Below are 18,163 nucleotides of genomic sequence, written 5' to 3' on the forward strand. Positions count from 1 at the left end.
AAGGAACTCAAAAAACCAAATGTATTACATTAAGTATCATTCAGTTTTATAAGGGAAGACAATCCTGTCGCAAACTATAGCACAGATGAACATGGAAGACATTATGTCAGTGAAATGAACCAGTCATAAAAAGACAAATATGATTCTACTTATATGAGGTACCTAAACTGGCCAAATCCATAGAAACAGTAAGGAGAATAGTGGTTACCAGTGGTTAGGAGGAAGGAAAAGTGGGGAATTGTTTAATGGTTCCAGAATTTAGTTTTTCAAAATGAGTTCTAGGGACTATTGTACCACAATATGAATATAATCAGCATTTACCTGAGTTATGTATCTAAAACTAGGTAAGAGGGTAAACTTTGCAGGGGGGGGGGCAGGCAGTGGCATACCTGATTAAGCACACATACTACAGTGCACAAGGACCCAGGTTCAAGCTTCTGGTTCCTCACCTGCAGGGGGAAAAGCTTCACAAGTGGTGAAGCAGGGCTGCAGGTGTCTCTCTATCTACCCTTCCCATCTCAATTTCTGTCTCTATCTAATAAATAAATAAATAAATATTAAAAAGTCACATAAAAGACGAGAGTAAACTTTATATTATGTTAATTATTGCCCCCCCAAGCTTTAAATAACCCTTTCTACAAGAAGTATGAAGAAGAAAGTTGGAGGTTACACTTTTCAAGATCGTATGGCACTGGCAGCAATGAAAGGCAGCGGTGACACATCAATGGGACAGAATTTAGAGGCCACGAATTCAAATTCTCACACTTAAGGCTAGTTGGTTCTTTTATAGCTTAAACATGATTTTCATCAATTAATTTTTTTTGAAAAAGAAATTTATTTCCTTATGACAGAGCAAAGGAGAGGAAAGAGAGAATCCGAGCATCACTCTGACTCATGCAATCCCAGGGAGTGAACTCAAGACCTCACACTTGAGAGTCCAATGTTTTACCCACCGTACTACTACTCTGGGACTGCTAATTACTTCTTTGTGTGTGTAGGGAGCTGAGGTCTTGTACATGTGTAATTTCACTGCTCCTGGGACTGGCTTTTTCACTCAGACAGAGACAGTAAGAAAGAGAGACAAGGAGTGACATCACAGTGCCAGAGATGCTCTCCCTAGCCATACCCTGTGCTATAGCATTCCCAAGTGGTGCTAGAATTTAAACCTGCCTTCTTTTCCTAAGTCACACCTATACATGTTACTACTTCCTATCTACAAACCAACCTACAAAAACAAAAGTACCACTCTCTCTTGCATTTTGTAAGAGATGTGGTGGTTATGGGGCATTGTGGTGGAGCGTGTGGTGACTTATACTGACCATACATATTTGTGAAACTATACCCCTGAAATTGAATTTTGTAAAACTAAATCATCAATTAAAAAGGAGGAAATACAGCAAATCCATGTTCTAAAAATAGAAAATAAGACAAAAATAATTCCAATTAGATAAATAAAATCTTAGACAATTGCCTTTTCTTTTCTTATTGTTTTATTAAATGATGACTTATTTTACCAGAGCGTTGTTCAGCTGTGAGTTATGGTAGTACTAGGGGGATTAAACCAGAGACCTTTGGTGCCTCAGGCATGAAAGTCTTTTTTTTTCATAAGAATTATGCTATCTTCCCAGTGAGAAATGATGTTTTAGAAGGCAGCTGTTGTCACATGAGTACAATTTCTTACCTTTCTTTTTAAAGTATCTGTATATCACTCCAATCACCAACCTAGGTCCTCCTCTTGTAGGATGCACTGAGTCCTCAAAGCCCACACAACCTCTTCCACCTATCAACCATAACCCACCCAGTTCTTGGCCTTGTTGCAAAAGACCATGCCTAGTCCAAGCTCTGGTGTTTTGCCTTTCTTTCCAGATACATATAAATGATAGTATCTGGTATTCATCATTCTCCTTCTGACTGGTCTTACTTAGCGTGATTCCTTCAAGTTCCCTCCAAGATGAGACAAAGGAGATAATCTCATTATTTTTGATAGCTAGAACATACATATCACAGCTTTCTTAACCACTCATCTGGCTGGGCATCTAGGTTGCATTCATATTGGGACTATTACAAATAGTGTTGCTGTGAACATAAATGTTCACAAAGATCTCTCTGGATAGGTGTGTTACACTGCTTATTCATATGTATTGGATTTGACTCACTTCAAATGTTCTATTAATTTAATAACTTTAAAATGTAACAACATAACATAATTTTAAAAACATGAAGCAGACATTTCTTATAAGCTTATGATTATTTTTATAGATGCAAAGAAATTGTTCCAGTCAAGAAAACAAAATAAAGAATATTAATACATAATGACGTTTAAGTATTTTATAATTTTTCCTTAAAAGGTAAATTAATGGTACCCTCAGCATAAGAAAACAAATATATTTGTAACTATACCAACATGAAATTCAGGAGAGGATTGAATTGGCATGTTTCTTGAGTTTTCTCTTAGATTGTTATTTCATTTTAGCATGAATTAAAGTCGTAGCTTCCTAAAATGATTTAGAAAAGTAGATTGTTGTGGTCCGGGAGGTGGCGCAGTGGATAAAGTATTGGACTCTCAAGCATGAGGTCCTGAGTTCAATCCCCGGCAGCACATGTACCAGAGTGATGTCTGGCTCTTTCTCTCTCCTCCTATGTTTCTCATTAATAAATAAATAAAATCTTTTTTTTTTAAAAAAAAAGAAAAGTAGATTGTTGCACAAACACAATCTAGTTTGCCCTGGGTTATCAATCTGGACATAAAACATAGAAATGGCACTGGAAAGTCTAATTATTTAAAAGTACTTCCTCTGTTATGAGGAGTTGGTTTTTGTGGGTACCACCATAAACCAGAGCTGAGTAGTGCTCTGGTCTTTTATCTCTGCTTCTTTCTGTCATTGAAATTAAATAAATAAAAATATTTTAAAAAGAAATTAGTTTTGATAATTAGTTATTTTAACCAGAGCACTGCTCAGCTCAAGCTTAGAGTGGTGGTGGGGATTGAATCTGGGACTTCAGAGCCTCAGGCATTAAAACTATCTGCATAATAATAATTTGTTTCCTCAGCCCTGGTTTTGTTATTTGAAATTTGCTTTATTAATATAAAATTGATTTTCCTTAATTTACAAAATGAAGCAACTTTAAGAGAGTCGTTTAGTTAACATGGGAAATATGCATTAAACTGTTACCCACAATTAAACTGATATACAGAAGAGGAAGCAGTGGGGCAGGAAAGAGGAGAGAGAAGCAGGAGTGAGAGAAAAAGGAGACACACCCAAAATATGGAGACTGTTTTTATTATTATTATTATCTTTACCTTTTTATTCATTTTTATTTTTTACTGGATAAAGACAGAGAAAAAAATGAGAAGGAAAGGGAGAGGGAGTAAGCGAGACACCTGCAACACTGCTTCTGAAACTTGATGCCTGCAGGTGAGGAGTAGTGGTTTTAACCTGGATCCCTGGGTGGATAACATGTGCACTCTAGTGGATATGCCACCGTCCAGCCTTGAAAGTTAACAGTTTTTTAATACTAACCTTGTAGGTCTTCTGTCTCCACCCCCCAGCCCCGGTGTTTTACCTGATGTTAATATGATAAATTTGATAAGGGTCACTTTCCTGAAGTAAATCGTCTTCTAGCTCTTCTTTACTGCCCACAGAATTAAAGATATATACATGCTAGCCATCTCATTTTGGGAGTTAAGACCTTTTATGCCTTAGACCATCCCTTTCTCGTATCCAGTATCATTCCATTCAGTAGGCATTGTCTCTTTTAGAACCTCCTCTCCCAAGTTTGTAGAAAAACCTTAGGTGGCACTGGCTAGTTGCCACTCTGGACGCTGAAGTTCTGCCCACCTTATGCCTGCCATCCCTACTTTATTCTGAGGGTCTTGTCTTACATTTTACTCTGAATTTGAATTTGATGCCATGACTAATTATTCTCCTTTTTTTTCTTAGTGATGCTGTTACCCTCTTCCTCAAGCTAAACTTTCCAATGAAGGCCTAGTGATATGGTTATTGTTAAATACTGGTCTAGCGGGAAAGTCATGGCATATTTCTACTAGGCAAAAATGCATCATGACCTTTCTGACAACCCAATAAATAGTACAGGTCCAATTCTAAAGTCCTACTTCCAGGGTGTCAAATTTCAGCTCTTCTATCTTAACATTTATATAAATTTGACCATTAACAGTGTCCTAGTTTGCAGTTTTTTTTTTTTTAAAGGGGGCAGGACTGTGACCCATCCCTCCCACCCCCCACTGGCCCAGGAAGCTGCATGTCTACCCCTCACCACTGGGTTTTTACTTTGGTGCCCTACTTACAATTTGATCAGGTCCTGCTTTTAGTTTCCCTTTCAGATCTTCTTAGTCAGCTTCTGTTGATGAGTGGGATCATCCCATACTCATCTTTATCTTTCTGACTTAGTTCACTTAACATAATTCCTTCTAGCTCTGTCCAAGATGGGTCAGAGAAGGTGGGGTGGGAGTGGGCGGGAAGGATGGGTCACAGTCCTTTGGTGGTGGGAATGGTGTTTATGTACACTCCTAGGAAAATGTAGACATATAAATCAGTAGTTGATTAATATGAGGGGGAAAATCAATTGTATGTCTCAAAGTTTCTCAAAAGACAAACTGAATCTTTTTAATATATAGGCTATATATTTGATATGCGGACTCTCTCAAAAGCCTAGACCAAGTAGATTAGAAGCATCCAATAGCACAGCTATATACAAGATACTGGATACTGTACAGCAAACCATAACAAAGGGACTTTTCAAAGTTAACCCAATTAACAAATAATGTGATGATAACATTAACTATCGATTGTCTTTTGGAACCCTAAGTCAGCAGGAACCTCACATCTCCACTATAGAGCCCCTACTTCCCCCAGTCCTGGAACCCTTGGATAGGGCCCACTTTCCCGTATGCATCTCCCAATCCAAACCAAATAATACTGCATCTGCCAATCACAACCTAACCAATGCAACGATTGCCACCTCAACATGTTTCACCTCAGACTGTGTCCAGAGACTTCACATGTGGAATGACAACCCTTCAGCTTCATTACTCGGGTGAGACCTTTCCTTTTATAGTACACTCTAATTTAATCTCAGGTAGTTCACTTTCTAACAAAGTCCCATAACCTAGATATACACCAGTTTCTGTGAGAGAGAGCTTATGTGCACACGTATCCATAAACTACTGCAAAATATATACCTGAAAGCAGAAGTACACTAGAATTTGCAGTGAGTACCTCCCTAACACTTCCTCTCCACTATTCCAAGCTTGGGATCCATGATTGCTCAACAAATTGTTTGGCTTCGTATGTTAACTCTCTTTTCAATCACCAGGTTCCAGATGCCACCAGGATGCCGGCCAGGCTTCCCTGGATTGAAGACCCCACCAATGTGTCCTGGAGCTCAGCTTCCCCAGAGACCCACCCTACTAGGGAAAGAGAGAGGCAGACAGGGAGTATGGACCGACCAGTCAACGCCCATGTTCAGCGGGGAAGCAATTACAGAAGCCAGACCTTCTACCTTCTGCAACCCTCAACGACCCTGGGTCCATGGTCCCAGAGGGCTAGAGAATGGGAAAGCTATCATGGGAGGGGGTGGGTTATGGGGATTGGGTGGTGGGAATTGTGTGGAGTTGTACCCCTCCTACCTTATGTTTTTGTTCATTAATCCATTCTTAAATAAAAAATTTTTAAAAAAGGGGGGCAGGGTAATGACTACACCGTCTGTGAAATGCATACACAACAGCTATCATTTTTACTAACAGCCTGTTGTATCACTGGCTAAGGCAGTAGCAATTTTTTTTTTTTTTTTTTTTTTAGTTAAAGACTGCTAGCCGGGCCAAAAAAGACCTTAGTGTCTTAAGCAACAAAATTACACATGGAGACAAAACTGCACATAACACTTTGGATTTCATGAACTAGTTAGTTAGAAAAACAATTTCAGATGCTCAAGTTTTAAACCTGATACAGATTCCTATCATTAATTACAGGGGGAAAAATGTAGCATAGCACCGAAAGTTTTAATTTGGAGTTAAGACAAAAAGATATACAAGTTAACTTTAAACAGGTAGAAATTCTTACATGTAAGAGATACTGATGCAGACTATAAGAAATAAGATCACTGCTTGAGTTATGATCTGAAAAAATGCTTAAAATTACATAAAAAGGTGAATTTCTAGAATATCTAAAGTCTTATTAAATGACGAATACTAGACAGCTAAGGGTAGCATAATGACTTTTCCCCTTCCTTCCTTCCTTCCTTCCTTCCTTCCTTCCTTCCTTCCTTCCTTCCTTTTCTTTCTTTCCCCTTTTATTGTCACCGGGTTTTTTGCTGGAGCTTGTTTCTCTTTCTCTTTCTCACTTTCTCTCTTTCTTTTATTTGATATGATCAAAAGAAATTAGAGAGGAGGTGAAGATAGAGAGGAAAAGAAAAAGAGAGAAACCTGAAGCACTGCTCTACCACTTGTGAAGTTTCCCTCCACAGATGAGAACCAGGTTTGAACCCAGGTCTTTATGCATGGTACAATATGTGCTCAGCCAAGTGTGCCACTGCCCAGCCCCCATATAATAGCTTAATCGTTTCCTTCATTTACAGAATATTTTTCAGAAGATAATACCTACAATCCTCTAATACAGAAAAAGGGAAAAACAGTATTTTTTTGCAGACATCACCTGCAATCCACTGTCTTTACAAATCAGAAAGGAATGCCTCTGCTTCTTGTTTCGACCATTTTTTTTTAAATTTATTTTTTATTTAAGAATGGATAAATTAACAAAACCATAGGGTAGGAGGGGTACAACTCCACACAATTCCCACCACCCAATCTCCATATCCCATCCCCTCCCCTGATAGCTTTCCCATTCTCTATCCCTCTGGGAGCATGGACCCAGGGTCATTGTGGGTTGCAGAAGGTGGAAGGTCTGGCTTCTGTAATTGCTTCCCCGCTGAACATGGACGTTGACTGGTCGGTCCATACTCCCAGTCTGCCTCTCTCTTTCCCTAGTAGGGTGGGTCTCCTTCTATATAATATAGAAATGCAAAGGGAATGGGGCCAGGTTGTGGTGCACCTGGTTAAGTCCATACATTACAGCGCAGAAGGACCCAGGTTAGAGCTCCTGGTCCCCACCTGCAGGAGGAAAGCTTTATATGAGTGGTGAAATAGGACTGCAGGTGTCTCTCTGTTTCTTTCTCTCTTTATTTACCTTCACTTCCCATATCAATTTCTGCTTCTATCCAGTAATAAGTACAAATTTAAAAGTTAAAAAAAAAAAGAAATGCTAAGGGAAAGCCTTTCAATGTTCACAGTTACCAGCAATGATAATCCACAACTATTTTACTTGCCTAATTAATAAAATTATGACTGGTTATTGATTTTTATACATTTATGTAAATATGTAGCCTTAATTACATGTACTTCATTCACATTCTCACATTAAGATAATGTGCTAAAAACCAAACTATCCATACTCCCAGAGGGGGAGAAATGTTAGAGGAAGGCCACCCAAGGGGTCTGAACTCCAATTCTGTTGTGACACAGCACAGATTTTGGACGTAATTAGCATATGGCTGAGGCTGATGAATATAATTAGCAAACAGCTGAAGTCAGCCTACAGCATAGTACAAATTCACACGCACCCACGTGTTGGAAGTTATTTAATTAAAAAAAAAAAAATTCTTTTTGCCAGGCCGCTGGAAGTCAGGCCTCTTCCTGCGCTCCTCTTTTCCAACCATTCTTTTCTTCCACACTCTGGGAGCCTGCTCGCTCCCCAGGACCCAAGACCCTCCACGTTGCCTCTCATGGGGGAGGCTGAACACGTGTAGCCAAGCTCCAGTAAACTTGGCTTAAAAGGCTATTCTCTATGGCCATAATAACTAGCCAATTTCTGATCCATTGCCTAATTTGCTGTACCTAAATAACCATGATGTAATAAACCTAGATTGTTTAAACACACGCTAAGCCGTGCCCCTTGAAGTTTTTTATTTTAAATTACTAAGCAATTCTGTCAGGACACAGAAAAGAGGAAAAAGAAGGACAGTTGGAAATAGTAGGTGAAACTTAAAAATGAAGAGAAGGCAGGACCATAGGAAACAATGGGTAAATATATGTAAATATAGTTAGTTATGGAAATAATAGGCAACCTAAATCTGTGACCTTAGGAGAACTAATGCAGTTTTCAATGGAGGGAATGGTGGGAACAGTACAGAATTATACCACTGTATCTTATAATTTTGTAAATCAATATTAAATCCCTAAAAAAAAAAAAAAAAAGGCCTGTGGGATTACAATTTGAAACTCTAACTCAAATTCCTGAGACTTTTATTCCCACTAATTCTTTAGTTACTGACATTTTAATAATTAATAACAGCTTTAGTGACATAAGTACACTGCACATTAAATTAAATAAGTATCATTACTTATTAACTCATGCGGAACAGTTCTTTTGTTAAGATCCCTGACAGTGTACCTTCAAAATAAATTGTTGAGATGAAGAGTGTTCCAAAATTCTTCTATCCACTACTATGCATACTAGTTTTACACCCTTCCCCCTACCCCTTGCACTTATCTCCTTTTTCTGTGTGTGTTTCGAGAAAGCTGTTTTATTTATTTATTTATTTATTTATTTATTTATTTAATTTTCTGGAAACTCTTCCAACATGAAGAAATTTGACCTAATGAACATTTTCTATTTTTACAAGACATGACATAGGAAACAAGATTACCAACCTCCAGTCAGGGCAAGAGACAAAAGTTACCAATCATTATTAATCTAACCAGGGCAACAAATCTAGTAATAACCTCCACTTCACCCACCCCTAACTACGGACTTCTAAATAAAATTATATGTCAGTGTGGCTGGGAAGATGGCTCAACTGGTAAAGCACTGGACTAGGTGCCTGAGACTCTCAGTCTGAGCCCTGGCTTGTTCATGTACCCAAGTGATAGACTACGTGATTTCTTGGCTTCTCTCTTTCTCACTTTTTCTTATCTTTGTCTTACTCTCTCTCATGTGTAATAAATAAAATAAAGCCTTAAAAATTATATGCCAGGAAATATAATTGGATTCAGATATGAAAAGGATTCTGACAGTAAGCTACTATGTATACTCTGAAAACCTAAATTCAGTATGAAAACATAAAGACAAGGTCATGGCTGTAGCTGTGTTATTGAGCAGTGACTATATATAGGTATATATAGATATATATCCCTGGGTTTGACCTCTGGCAACCATCCCCACCCCAATAAGTAAATAAAAGCAACATCAGATTAAAGATATTTCACTTATGATAGAGTTTAGAAAACACCTCTCTTTTATTATCAACATATTACTAGTAACTTCAATCCTAACAACTTATTTGAAATCTAATGGTTTATTTATTTAAGAAGAGAACACTGCAATGTATCAGTCTAAATTAAAAGGTGATGGATTACAGCATCTACTCTTTGATCCTAGATTCCCCTATTGGTTATTAACATCCTTGATATAATCACTCCAACAGCCGCTATCGATTATTGACCCAACATTCAAAATGAGGTTAGGAACAGAAAGCCCACACAGCAAAACAGCTTTCACTGATCTCCACATTCGGTATAACATATGCTTGAAGTAGAGCGTCTTTGTTTAAAATGTAAAGTAGCTAATTTTTCAACACAACTTTCTAGATAAATAACATTTTTTTTAAAGGACAATCTACTATGGGGAAAGTTTATACTTCCAAGAATTCTCTTTTGTAAACTACTTTTCTTTTTTGCCATGTGTTTTATAGATCTTAATAAATTCCAACAGGGTGACAAGAAACCACATACTGCACCTGTGCTTTCTATCTTAATTAATCCAATAAGTGTAGGCTTGTGCACAGAATTTGTAAAGGAAATTATGCTATGGAGAGTCTTAAGGTATTAATTACCTTAAAAAAAAAGTAGAATTAACTTACTGTTTCAGTAATTTTTTTTTTCCAGAATTTGCCTAGAAACATTTCACCAAATAAAATTTTCTGGAATCAAGGAAGCTGTATAGAGAGTATTTAGGAATAATAAAGCCAAGCTCATTTTATCTCAGGTGGTTAAATATATTAAATTATACTGAGAGGAGAAAAAACTACTGCAATGGTTTAGAAACTAAAATGTGTGTTCTCTCTAACTACTATAGAATCAATTAAATCCAGTTAAGTTGCCCAGTGACTACTGACATTTTCTTTCTTTAAACACCAATCTTTAGAGACAGCTACTCTCCTTTAAGGAAAGTTATGACCATCTTAAGTGGTTCAGTAGACTGATGGTCAAAATCTAATAAAAATTCTACACGGACCTAGACAATCACATGATACAAGTGTGCACACACCACACCATCTGTTGGATACAATTGCCAGCACAGATTTCGTGAGTTGGCAAAGAAATGAAACAGTCAAGAATTCTGCAAGTATTTCAGAGTGCAGGCTTCTCATTAATTTTAATTTCCTGTTGGCTCTACAAGGAATGGGTAGTGAAAGCACAATGTGTAGCATATACTCAACTTCATGCCACATGTACACCTGTAATCATAAACTCTTATCCAAGGCTATCCACTACAACACTTGAGAGTTTGTATGTAGTTCTTCTCTACCCTAGAAGAAATAAATCTAAAGTATCTAGTTATCTTTTCATACCTTAGCTAATACTCTTGAAAACATCTGGAAATACTTGACAGTAATCACTTAATTAATGCAAAGCTAATCGATGACAATGTGCCTAAATACTTCGCTCAATTGAAATGGTTTCCTCAGTCCTCAGAAGTAGGGACTGAAGTGAACAAGAAGTTCTTTGACTAAGGCGCACACTACAAGGAGGACTTTTCGCCAACAATTTCCTTTTAAAAAGCCAAAGCAGTATCTGTATTTCAATAGGTAACGCATGTTGCTACGCTGGTGAAAACTAGGAAATGCTGCTATCTTCAGTTTTTACCTCCCAGGCCTGTGCTGCTGGGGATGTTCAAAAGGACTGGCACTGCCACAAGCGTTTTTCTGTCTCCAATTTATAGTAACAACTCGTAGTTACTGGATGTTCTTGAGGGTGAAAAGATCCTGAGGAAACATCTCTCTAGAAAAAGGACAATTCCTAAAACTGCTCAAGGAGCCAGGAGGAAGAATGGTGCTTTCTCCATGCTTACTACTTCTCACATTTTGCAGTTGTAAATTTTTTTTCTCCCCCTGTAACTGTACTGACTTGATAATTCAGAAATCAGTGGCATGGCTGTAAAAAAAAAAAAAAAAAACTAAGGAAAGCATGAGTCTAAGTTCACACTTGGGGAAGAGGATGTTTTGTTTCTGCTCTGCCACAATTAATGAGAATTTTCCTAGGGGGCTGGGTGGTGGTACCCCTGGTTAAGCGCATATAGTACAAAGCTCAAGGACCCTGGCATTCAGCACCCCCCTTCCCTCACTTGCAGGGGGGACACTTCACAGGAGGTGAAGCAGGTCTGCAGGTCTCTTTTCTGTCTCTGTGTCTCTCCCCCCCTCAAGTTCTCTCTATCCTATCCAATAAAATGGAAAAATGGCTGTCAGGAGCAGAGGATTCATAGTGCAGGCACTGAGCCCCAGGAATAACCCTGTAGGAAAAAAAAGAAAGAAAGAAAGAAAGAAAGAAAGGAAGGAAGGAAGGAAGGAAGGAAGGAAGGAAGGAAGGAAGGAAGGAAGGAAGAGAACTATCATTTAGTGTGGTTCTGGAGGATTCTTGTGTCCCTTAACTCAAAATAACAAGACAAATTGAAAAAATAGAATTCATAGTAACCAAGAAATGTTTAAGATCACTTTGAGTCAAACAAAGGCTGATTTGCATGTTTCAATATCCTATACCCCACATCTGAAACCATCCAGCAGTGTCTTTCATTCCTTACTTACTTTGCTAAACATAATTACCTCAAGTTCCATCCCCTTTATCCCAAAGGTCATAATGATCTATATTTAATTTTGCCTCCAGGGCTATCTCTGGGGCTCATTGCTTGCACTATGAACCCACTGCTATTGGAGCCATTTTTTTCTTTTTCTTTTTTTCTTTTGATAGGACAGAGAGAAATTGAGAGGGAAGGGGAAGGTGGAAGATGGGGGGGGGGGGAATAGACATCTGCAGACCTGCTTCACTGCTTGTGAAGATAATGTCACATTTTTTTTTTTAACTTGGGGGTGGGAGGAAGGGTAGCCAAACGATCTCTAATACCTTGTGAGAACTATGTTGAGTATCACTGGAGAGGAGGAGGGTCGCAGAATTTGAGTGACAATGGGTACAGTATGGAGCTATTCCTGCTATCTTACATTCTTGTAGACCATTATTAAATCATGAATAAAAAATGTTCTTTTTAAAAGGCAGATTCATCTAAGTCCTCTTATACTTATTATATCAATCTCATTTCTCTATCTCAAATTTGGAATTGATATAGTGGGCTAACAGATGGCTTTTAAAGTTTTGTTCTTATTCCAAAATCTTTACATCACCCAAAATATATCTACTTAAGTATGATACTGTAATTTCCACAAAACATGATCTACATGCTTTTTATTTAACACCAAACAATCTGGCTGCTGACGCTGTTTGGAAATAATTCTAAGGGAAACTGAAACATTAGACTAGTGCTATCATAAACAGGTTTGCCATTTACATTTATTTTTTAAAACCTTTTGATGTATATCCTAAACAGAAATTTTTAGTAGGGCTAAAATAATTGCTTTCATTAGTCCAAATATAGTTTATCCTGATTTTATGCTACTTCCAAATTGAAGACATCATTAATTCATTCTCCTATAATTTTGTTACATTCAGGAACATAAATGAAATCACAGTGCACTGAACATCCAAAAGACATGCTAAAAGAAAATGCACAAATTGTATTGCATACAAGTCTTAAGATAAAGAATGCTTCCTCCTCTGCACATCTGTCTAGCAGGTTCCTCTCTGAGTTTTGAATCTGTTCTGAATAATACAAAAGATAATAAAGTGTTAGATTTTATTTTTCTTTCAGAGAATCTATTTTTCCTCTAGGCAGAAGGATAAAGCTTCTATTGTCTTGAAAATATGGTCAAAGCAACTGAAGGCTGCTTTACACAATTTCAATTTAATAGACAGAAGAATCACATAAAATCCAGTTCTCTTTTGGAAGGTAGCCTTGAGATACATCATAAAAAGGAAAGATAAACATATAACCCTTAGCATACTTTATATTTGATAAGTCACATTTTTAAAGATTCTATATCTAATGTATGATGGAATGAATAAGACCAGATTTCCCTTATCATTACCAGCTGGAGACTTAAGTGGAAATCTGCTTTTGCTTTTAGTTCATTTCCCTTGCTTTGTAAGCAAAGTATTCCATCAAATCCTTACACTTTACCTCACCTATGCTTCCTCTTTTCCTGCTCTCTTTTAGTTCCCCTTACACACTTTTATTTGTCTTTTACCACACTTATCACTACTCACAGCAACTCTTTTTTTCATCACTTGGCAATCCCTCCTTAATTCATCTCTTACTTCCCTCCGTTTCCTGAGTGGGGTCCTCAGTAGCTATTATTAACATTTCCCCACTTTCTCAACATAATGGGAAGATGGGGAGGACAACAGCATATCTAGTTGAAAGGTTTGGTGAAGGTTCAGAAAGGAAGACACCTAGCCACCCTGCCACCAACTTTTTTTTTTTTTTACGGTGCCACGTCTAAGTCAGAGAAGAAATACTTTTGTGGAAAATGGATTAAGTTAAAGAATCTACTGAAGTCTCATTCCAACTGTTAGAACATATCCTTTATTTTTCCCCCTCTACCTTCTATTATTTAATTCCTCATCTTAAAAAATGTACACTATATAATCTTACTAAAAATAAAAAATATATTAAAAAAGAAATAAAGTCAACAGTAACCTCCAATTTCCTAAACTAAACATCCTAATTTCTGTTGAATTTAATTATGGCAATTTCTGGTAGATGGCTTTTAAAGTAGTTATCACAACTCCTTTCATTTTGCAATGTAACTGTTATTTTTCCCATCACAAGGAGAAATCTAGTACCATATCCTTCAAATCTGAACTGGCCATAAGACAAATTTTGGTTCACAACATATGGTAGAAGTGACACTATGGGGGCCAGACAGTGGCACAGCTGGTTAAGTGTACACATTACAGTGTACAAGGACCCAGGTTCAAGCCCCCAGCCCACACCTGCAGGGGGAAAGCTTCACAAGTAGTGAAGCAGGGCTGCAGATATCTCTCTGTCTCTTTCCCTCTCTATCTCCCCATCCCTCTCAATTTTTCTCTGTCTTTGATAATAAATAAATACAAATTAAAAAATATTTAAAAATAAAGAAGTGACACTATGAGATTCATTTTAATTTGGTAAAATGTACATAACCGATAACTCATTTTAGTAATTTTTAAGTGCCTATAGAGATCAGTGACATTATGTATATTCATTCACATTGTAGTGAAACTATCACAACCATCTATCTTCAGAGCTTTCTGAATATGATTTTTAAAGATTTATTTATTCACTTTTGAGAGAGAGTGGGAGAGAGGGAGGGGGAGAAAGAGAGAAGTGACCAGAGCAGCACTCAATTCAAGCTGAGGTCTCTCAGGCCTCAGACAGACAAGTCTAATGATGAGCTTCTCCCTAGCCTCCTTGGGACTGGGACATTTTCCTTTTTTTCTTTTATATTTTCCTTATTTTGGATAGGAACAGAAAGGAGTTGAGTTGGAGAAAGGAGGGGGGAGAGAAAGAGATAGAGAGAGAGAGAGACATGAAACACTGTTTCACCATTTATGAAGCTTCCCTCCTGCAGGTGGGGAGTGGGGGCTTAAACCTGATTCCTTAAGCCTTGTGATATGTGCACTCAGCTGGGTGTACCACCACCTGGCCCTCAGAATTTTTTCATTATTAAAAACAAGATGACAATAACAAAAAACTTTGCATCTGCTGAAAAATAAAACTCATTTTATTTTACAGTACTGTTCTGCTTTATACTCTATAAATTTGTTTACTCTGGTTTCCTCATATAAGTAGAATCTTTTCTGATAGGCTCATTCACTTAACATAATGTCCTCAAAGTTTCTGGCATGTGCCAGAATTTTCTCCCTTTTTAAGTTAGACTAATGATATCAGACTAAAAGACATTATATTGCATGCATTTACTGCTTTTGTTTTTCCACTAGTGAACACTTGGGGTTTGCTTCCATATTTTGTCTACTCTGAATAACGTTGCTATAAGTGTTGATGTGTGAATATCTGTTTGACTCCTGCCTTTACTTCATTTGGGTGCATTTCCAGAATGGAATTGTTGTATCACATGGTAATTCTACGTTTAACTCCCCCCACCCCCGCCCCGAGGAATACCATATGCTATTTTCTACAGCAGTTGCACCACTTTATATGCCCATCTTCAGTGCACAAGGAAGATTCCAGTTTTTCCAAATCCTTACCAACATGCTGGTACGTACACACACACACACACGCACGCACGCACGCACGCACGCACGCACACACACACACACACACCATCGCAATGGGTGTGAAGCAGTTATCTCACTGTGATTTTAATTTCTATTTTCCTAGTGCTGAGAGAGATTGAGCACATTTTCATTTGCTTACTGACCATTTGTATAAAATTTCTGGAGACACAGCTATTTAAATACTCTATTCAGTATTTAATTGGGTTGTTTGGGCTTTCTGTTGTTGAGCTATAGGAGTTCTCTATGTATAATGTATTTTAACCTCTTATTAGATGTTATGGTTTACAAATGTGCTATTCTATGGACTGTCTTCACGGTTAATAGTATTTATATACTTTCCTCATATTTGGGAGCTACTTTCTGCCCTAATGCAGCTTTCTAGGCCTATTGTCAACTCTGACAGCATCTTCCCAGACAAGACTTTAAACCCATCTGCATGTTAGTTATCAGACTCAGGCAAAAATTACTGAAGTCATGGGGTCCTTGGAATATACCTAAAATAGGCTTCCTAGCTTCTTCCCATATGAAGACCCTTGGTTCCATTTGCTTTATTCTTACCTTTAGGTTCCTGCTTATTAAACAATTTGTCCTGCCTTATATCTTACTGCTTTGCAGCCAGCAAGTTGCAGATACTGGCCGTAATACTATCCTGACTTCCCTGGGCAGACAACTTCACTCACCAATGTGTCCTGGAACCTCATCTCCCCAGAGTCCTATCTCACTATGAAAATATAGAGACAGGCTGGGGGTATGGATAGATCTTTCAACACTTTGTCCAGAGGAGAAATAATTACAGAAGCCAGACCTTCTATCTCCTGCACCCCATAAAAGAATTTTGGTCCACACTACCAGAGGGATAAACAATAGGGAAGTTTTCGGGGGCTGGGTGGTAGTGCAGCAAGTTAAACGCACATGGTGTGAAGTACAAGGACTGGCACAAGGATCCCGATTCCAGACCCTGGCTCCCCACCTGCAAGGTGTGTGTGTGTGTGTGTGTGTGTGGGAAGGGGGGTGTCTTCACTAGCGGTGAGGCAGGTCTGCAGGTGTCTCTCTCTCTCTCTCTCTCTCTCACTCTCTCTCTTTCCCCTCCTCTCTTGATTTTTCTGTCCTATCCAGCAGCAACAATAAAAAGAACAACAACAACAAAGGCAACAAAAATGGGAAAAATTCCCTCCAGGAGGAGTGAATTTGTAGTACAGGCACTTAGCCCCAGCAATAACCCTGGAGACAAAATAATAATAATAATAATAATAATAATAATAATAAATATTTCAATTGAAGGAATGGGATACAGAACTGGGGTGGTGGGAATTATATAAAACTGTACCCCTCTTAATCCTGCAGTTTTGTTAATAATTATTAAATCACTAATAAAAAATAAAACTGAATTATAGTTAAAAACAAAAACCACAAGAGACTGATCATTCAGTTCTAGTCAAGCTGACAGATGACTAGAGTGAGACATAGGTGAGAGCAGCAGAGGAGTCCGTCAGCTGACTATATTGATAGTAAACTGTTCACCACAAAATCGTGAGCGAATAAAGTAGCTGTGTTTTAAACTACTAACTTATAAGGATGGCAGCAAGGACTAACTGAGGTAGAATTAAATCACTTTCTTTTCTATTTCTTAAGTATAAGAAATTATTCATTGCTTTCTAACTCATTTCAAACTGTTTCCCCGAGGCTATTACGATTTATTCCACCTGAGACAAGACAGAGTTCTTTGATGCTAAGTACTCTACATAATTCATCATGTCCATGAATGATTTAAGGCCTGAATGTCAGCTTTCTAAATAATTCATAATTTTTTTTTTAAAGGAGATAGCTTACAAAGAAGCCTTAGCAGAACTACAGAAAAACTGATGTTATTTTTTTTCTAATTTATAAATAAAAAAAAAACCTTAGAAATTACAGTAAATGTTTTCATATTAACTCCTGCCCTTGGTAGTATCTGTTAGCAATTAGTAAAAAGTTTATCGCGGACAGATATTGAAACTGTATCATGTGACTAATAAAAATCTTAAATCATCACAATAGTTAGGAAAAAACAGTGCTTAACACTAAAATACTTATAATCTTACACTATTTAGAAGCATGGCAACTAAGCAAAAAGGTTACTTAAAAATTTGAAGATATACACATAAATTTATAATTTTATTATACATACATGATTAGTTAATACAGATGTCTCTCCAAGACAATTAGATACTCAACAGAAGAATGCACATCTCATTTAACTATAGCTGAAACTTCTCAAGAAACTACATCGCCGGAAGTAAGTGCATATGCGTGTGAGCAGAGTGGAAAAGGGGAGCAGGAGAGAGTCACAGAGCAGCAGAGCAGACAGAGAAGCCATGGGATATAGACTCAGGGGCAAACAATGCAGTTTAGAAAATGATCCTGACTTTTGGGACAAGATTATGCTTACTGAAGTAAGAAGTGAAACAAACAACTACAAATACAAATAGGCTTAACTCCTATTTGAAAGATAGAGAATCAAAACCCATGAACTTGCAAAAGGAAAAAAAAGTGAACACACTGCCTCTAAGGCTTTGTGTGAACTATGGGGGTGGTTATCATAGGGGTGGGAGGTGATGCGGTATTGAATTATATATACAGCGCCGTAAACTTATACATTTTAAAGCCATTATTAAATTACTAGTAAGAATATGTGACTAATTGAAAAAAAACAGAGAAGAGATAAAG

The 18,163-nt window shown here is 37.6% G+C and overlaps 1 protein-coding gene across 1 annotated transcript in view; it reads right to left on the bottom strand.

Annotated features, from left to right (window-relative positions):
- STK3 (serine/threonine kinase 3) overlaps positions 1-18,163 on the bottom strand; it is a 267,643-nt gene that overhangs the window by 57,135 nt on the left and 192,345 nt on the right. The window lies entirely within an intron of this gene.

This window comes from Erinaceus europaeus, chromosome 8, assembly GCF_950295315.1.
Source record: "Erinaceus europaeus chromosome 8, mEriEur2.1, whole genome shotgun sequence".
In the NCBI taxonomy this organism is placed as follows: domain Eukaryota; kingdom Metazoa; phylum Chordata; class Mammalia; order Eulipotyphla; family Erinaceidae; genus Erinaceus; species Erinaceus europaeus.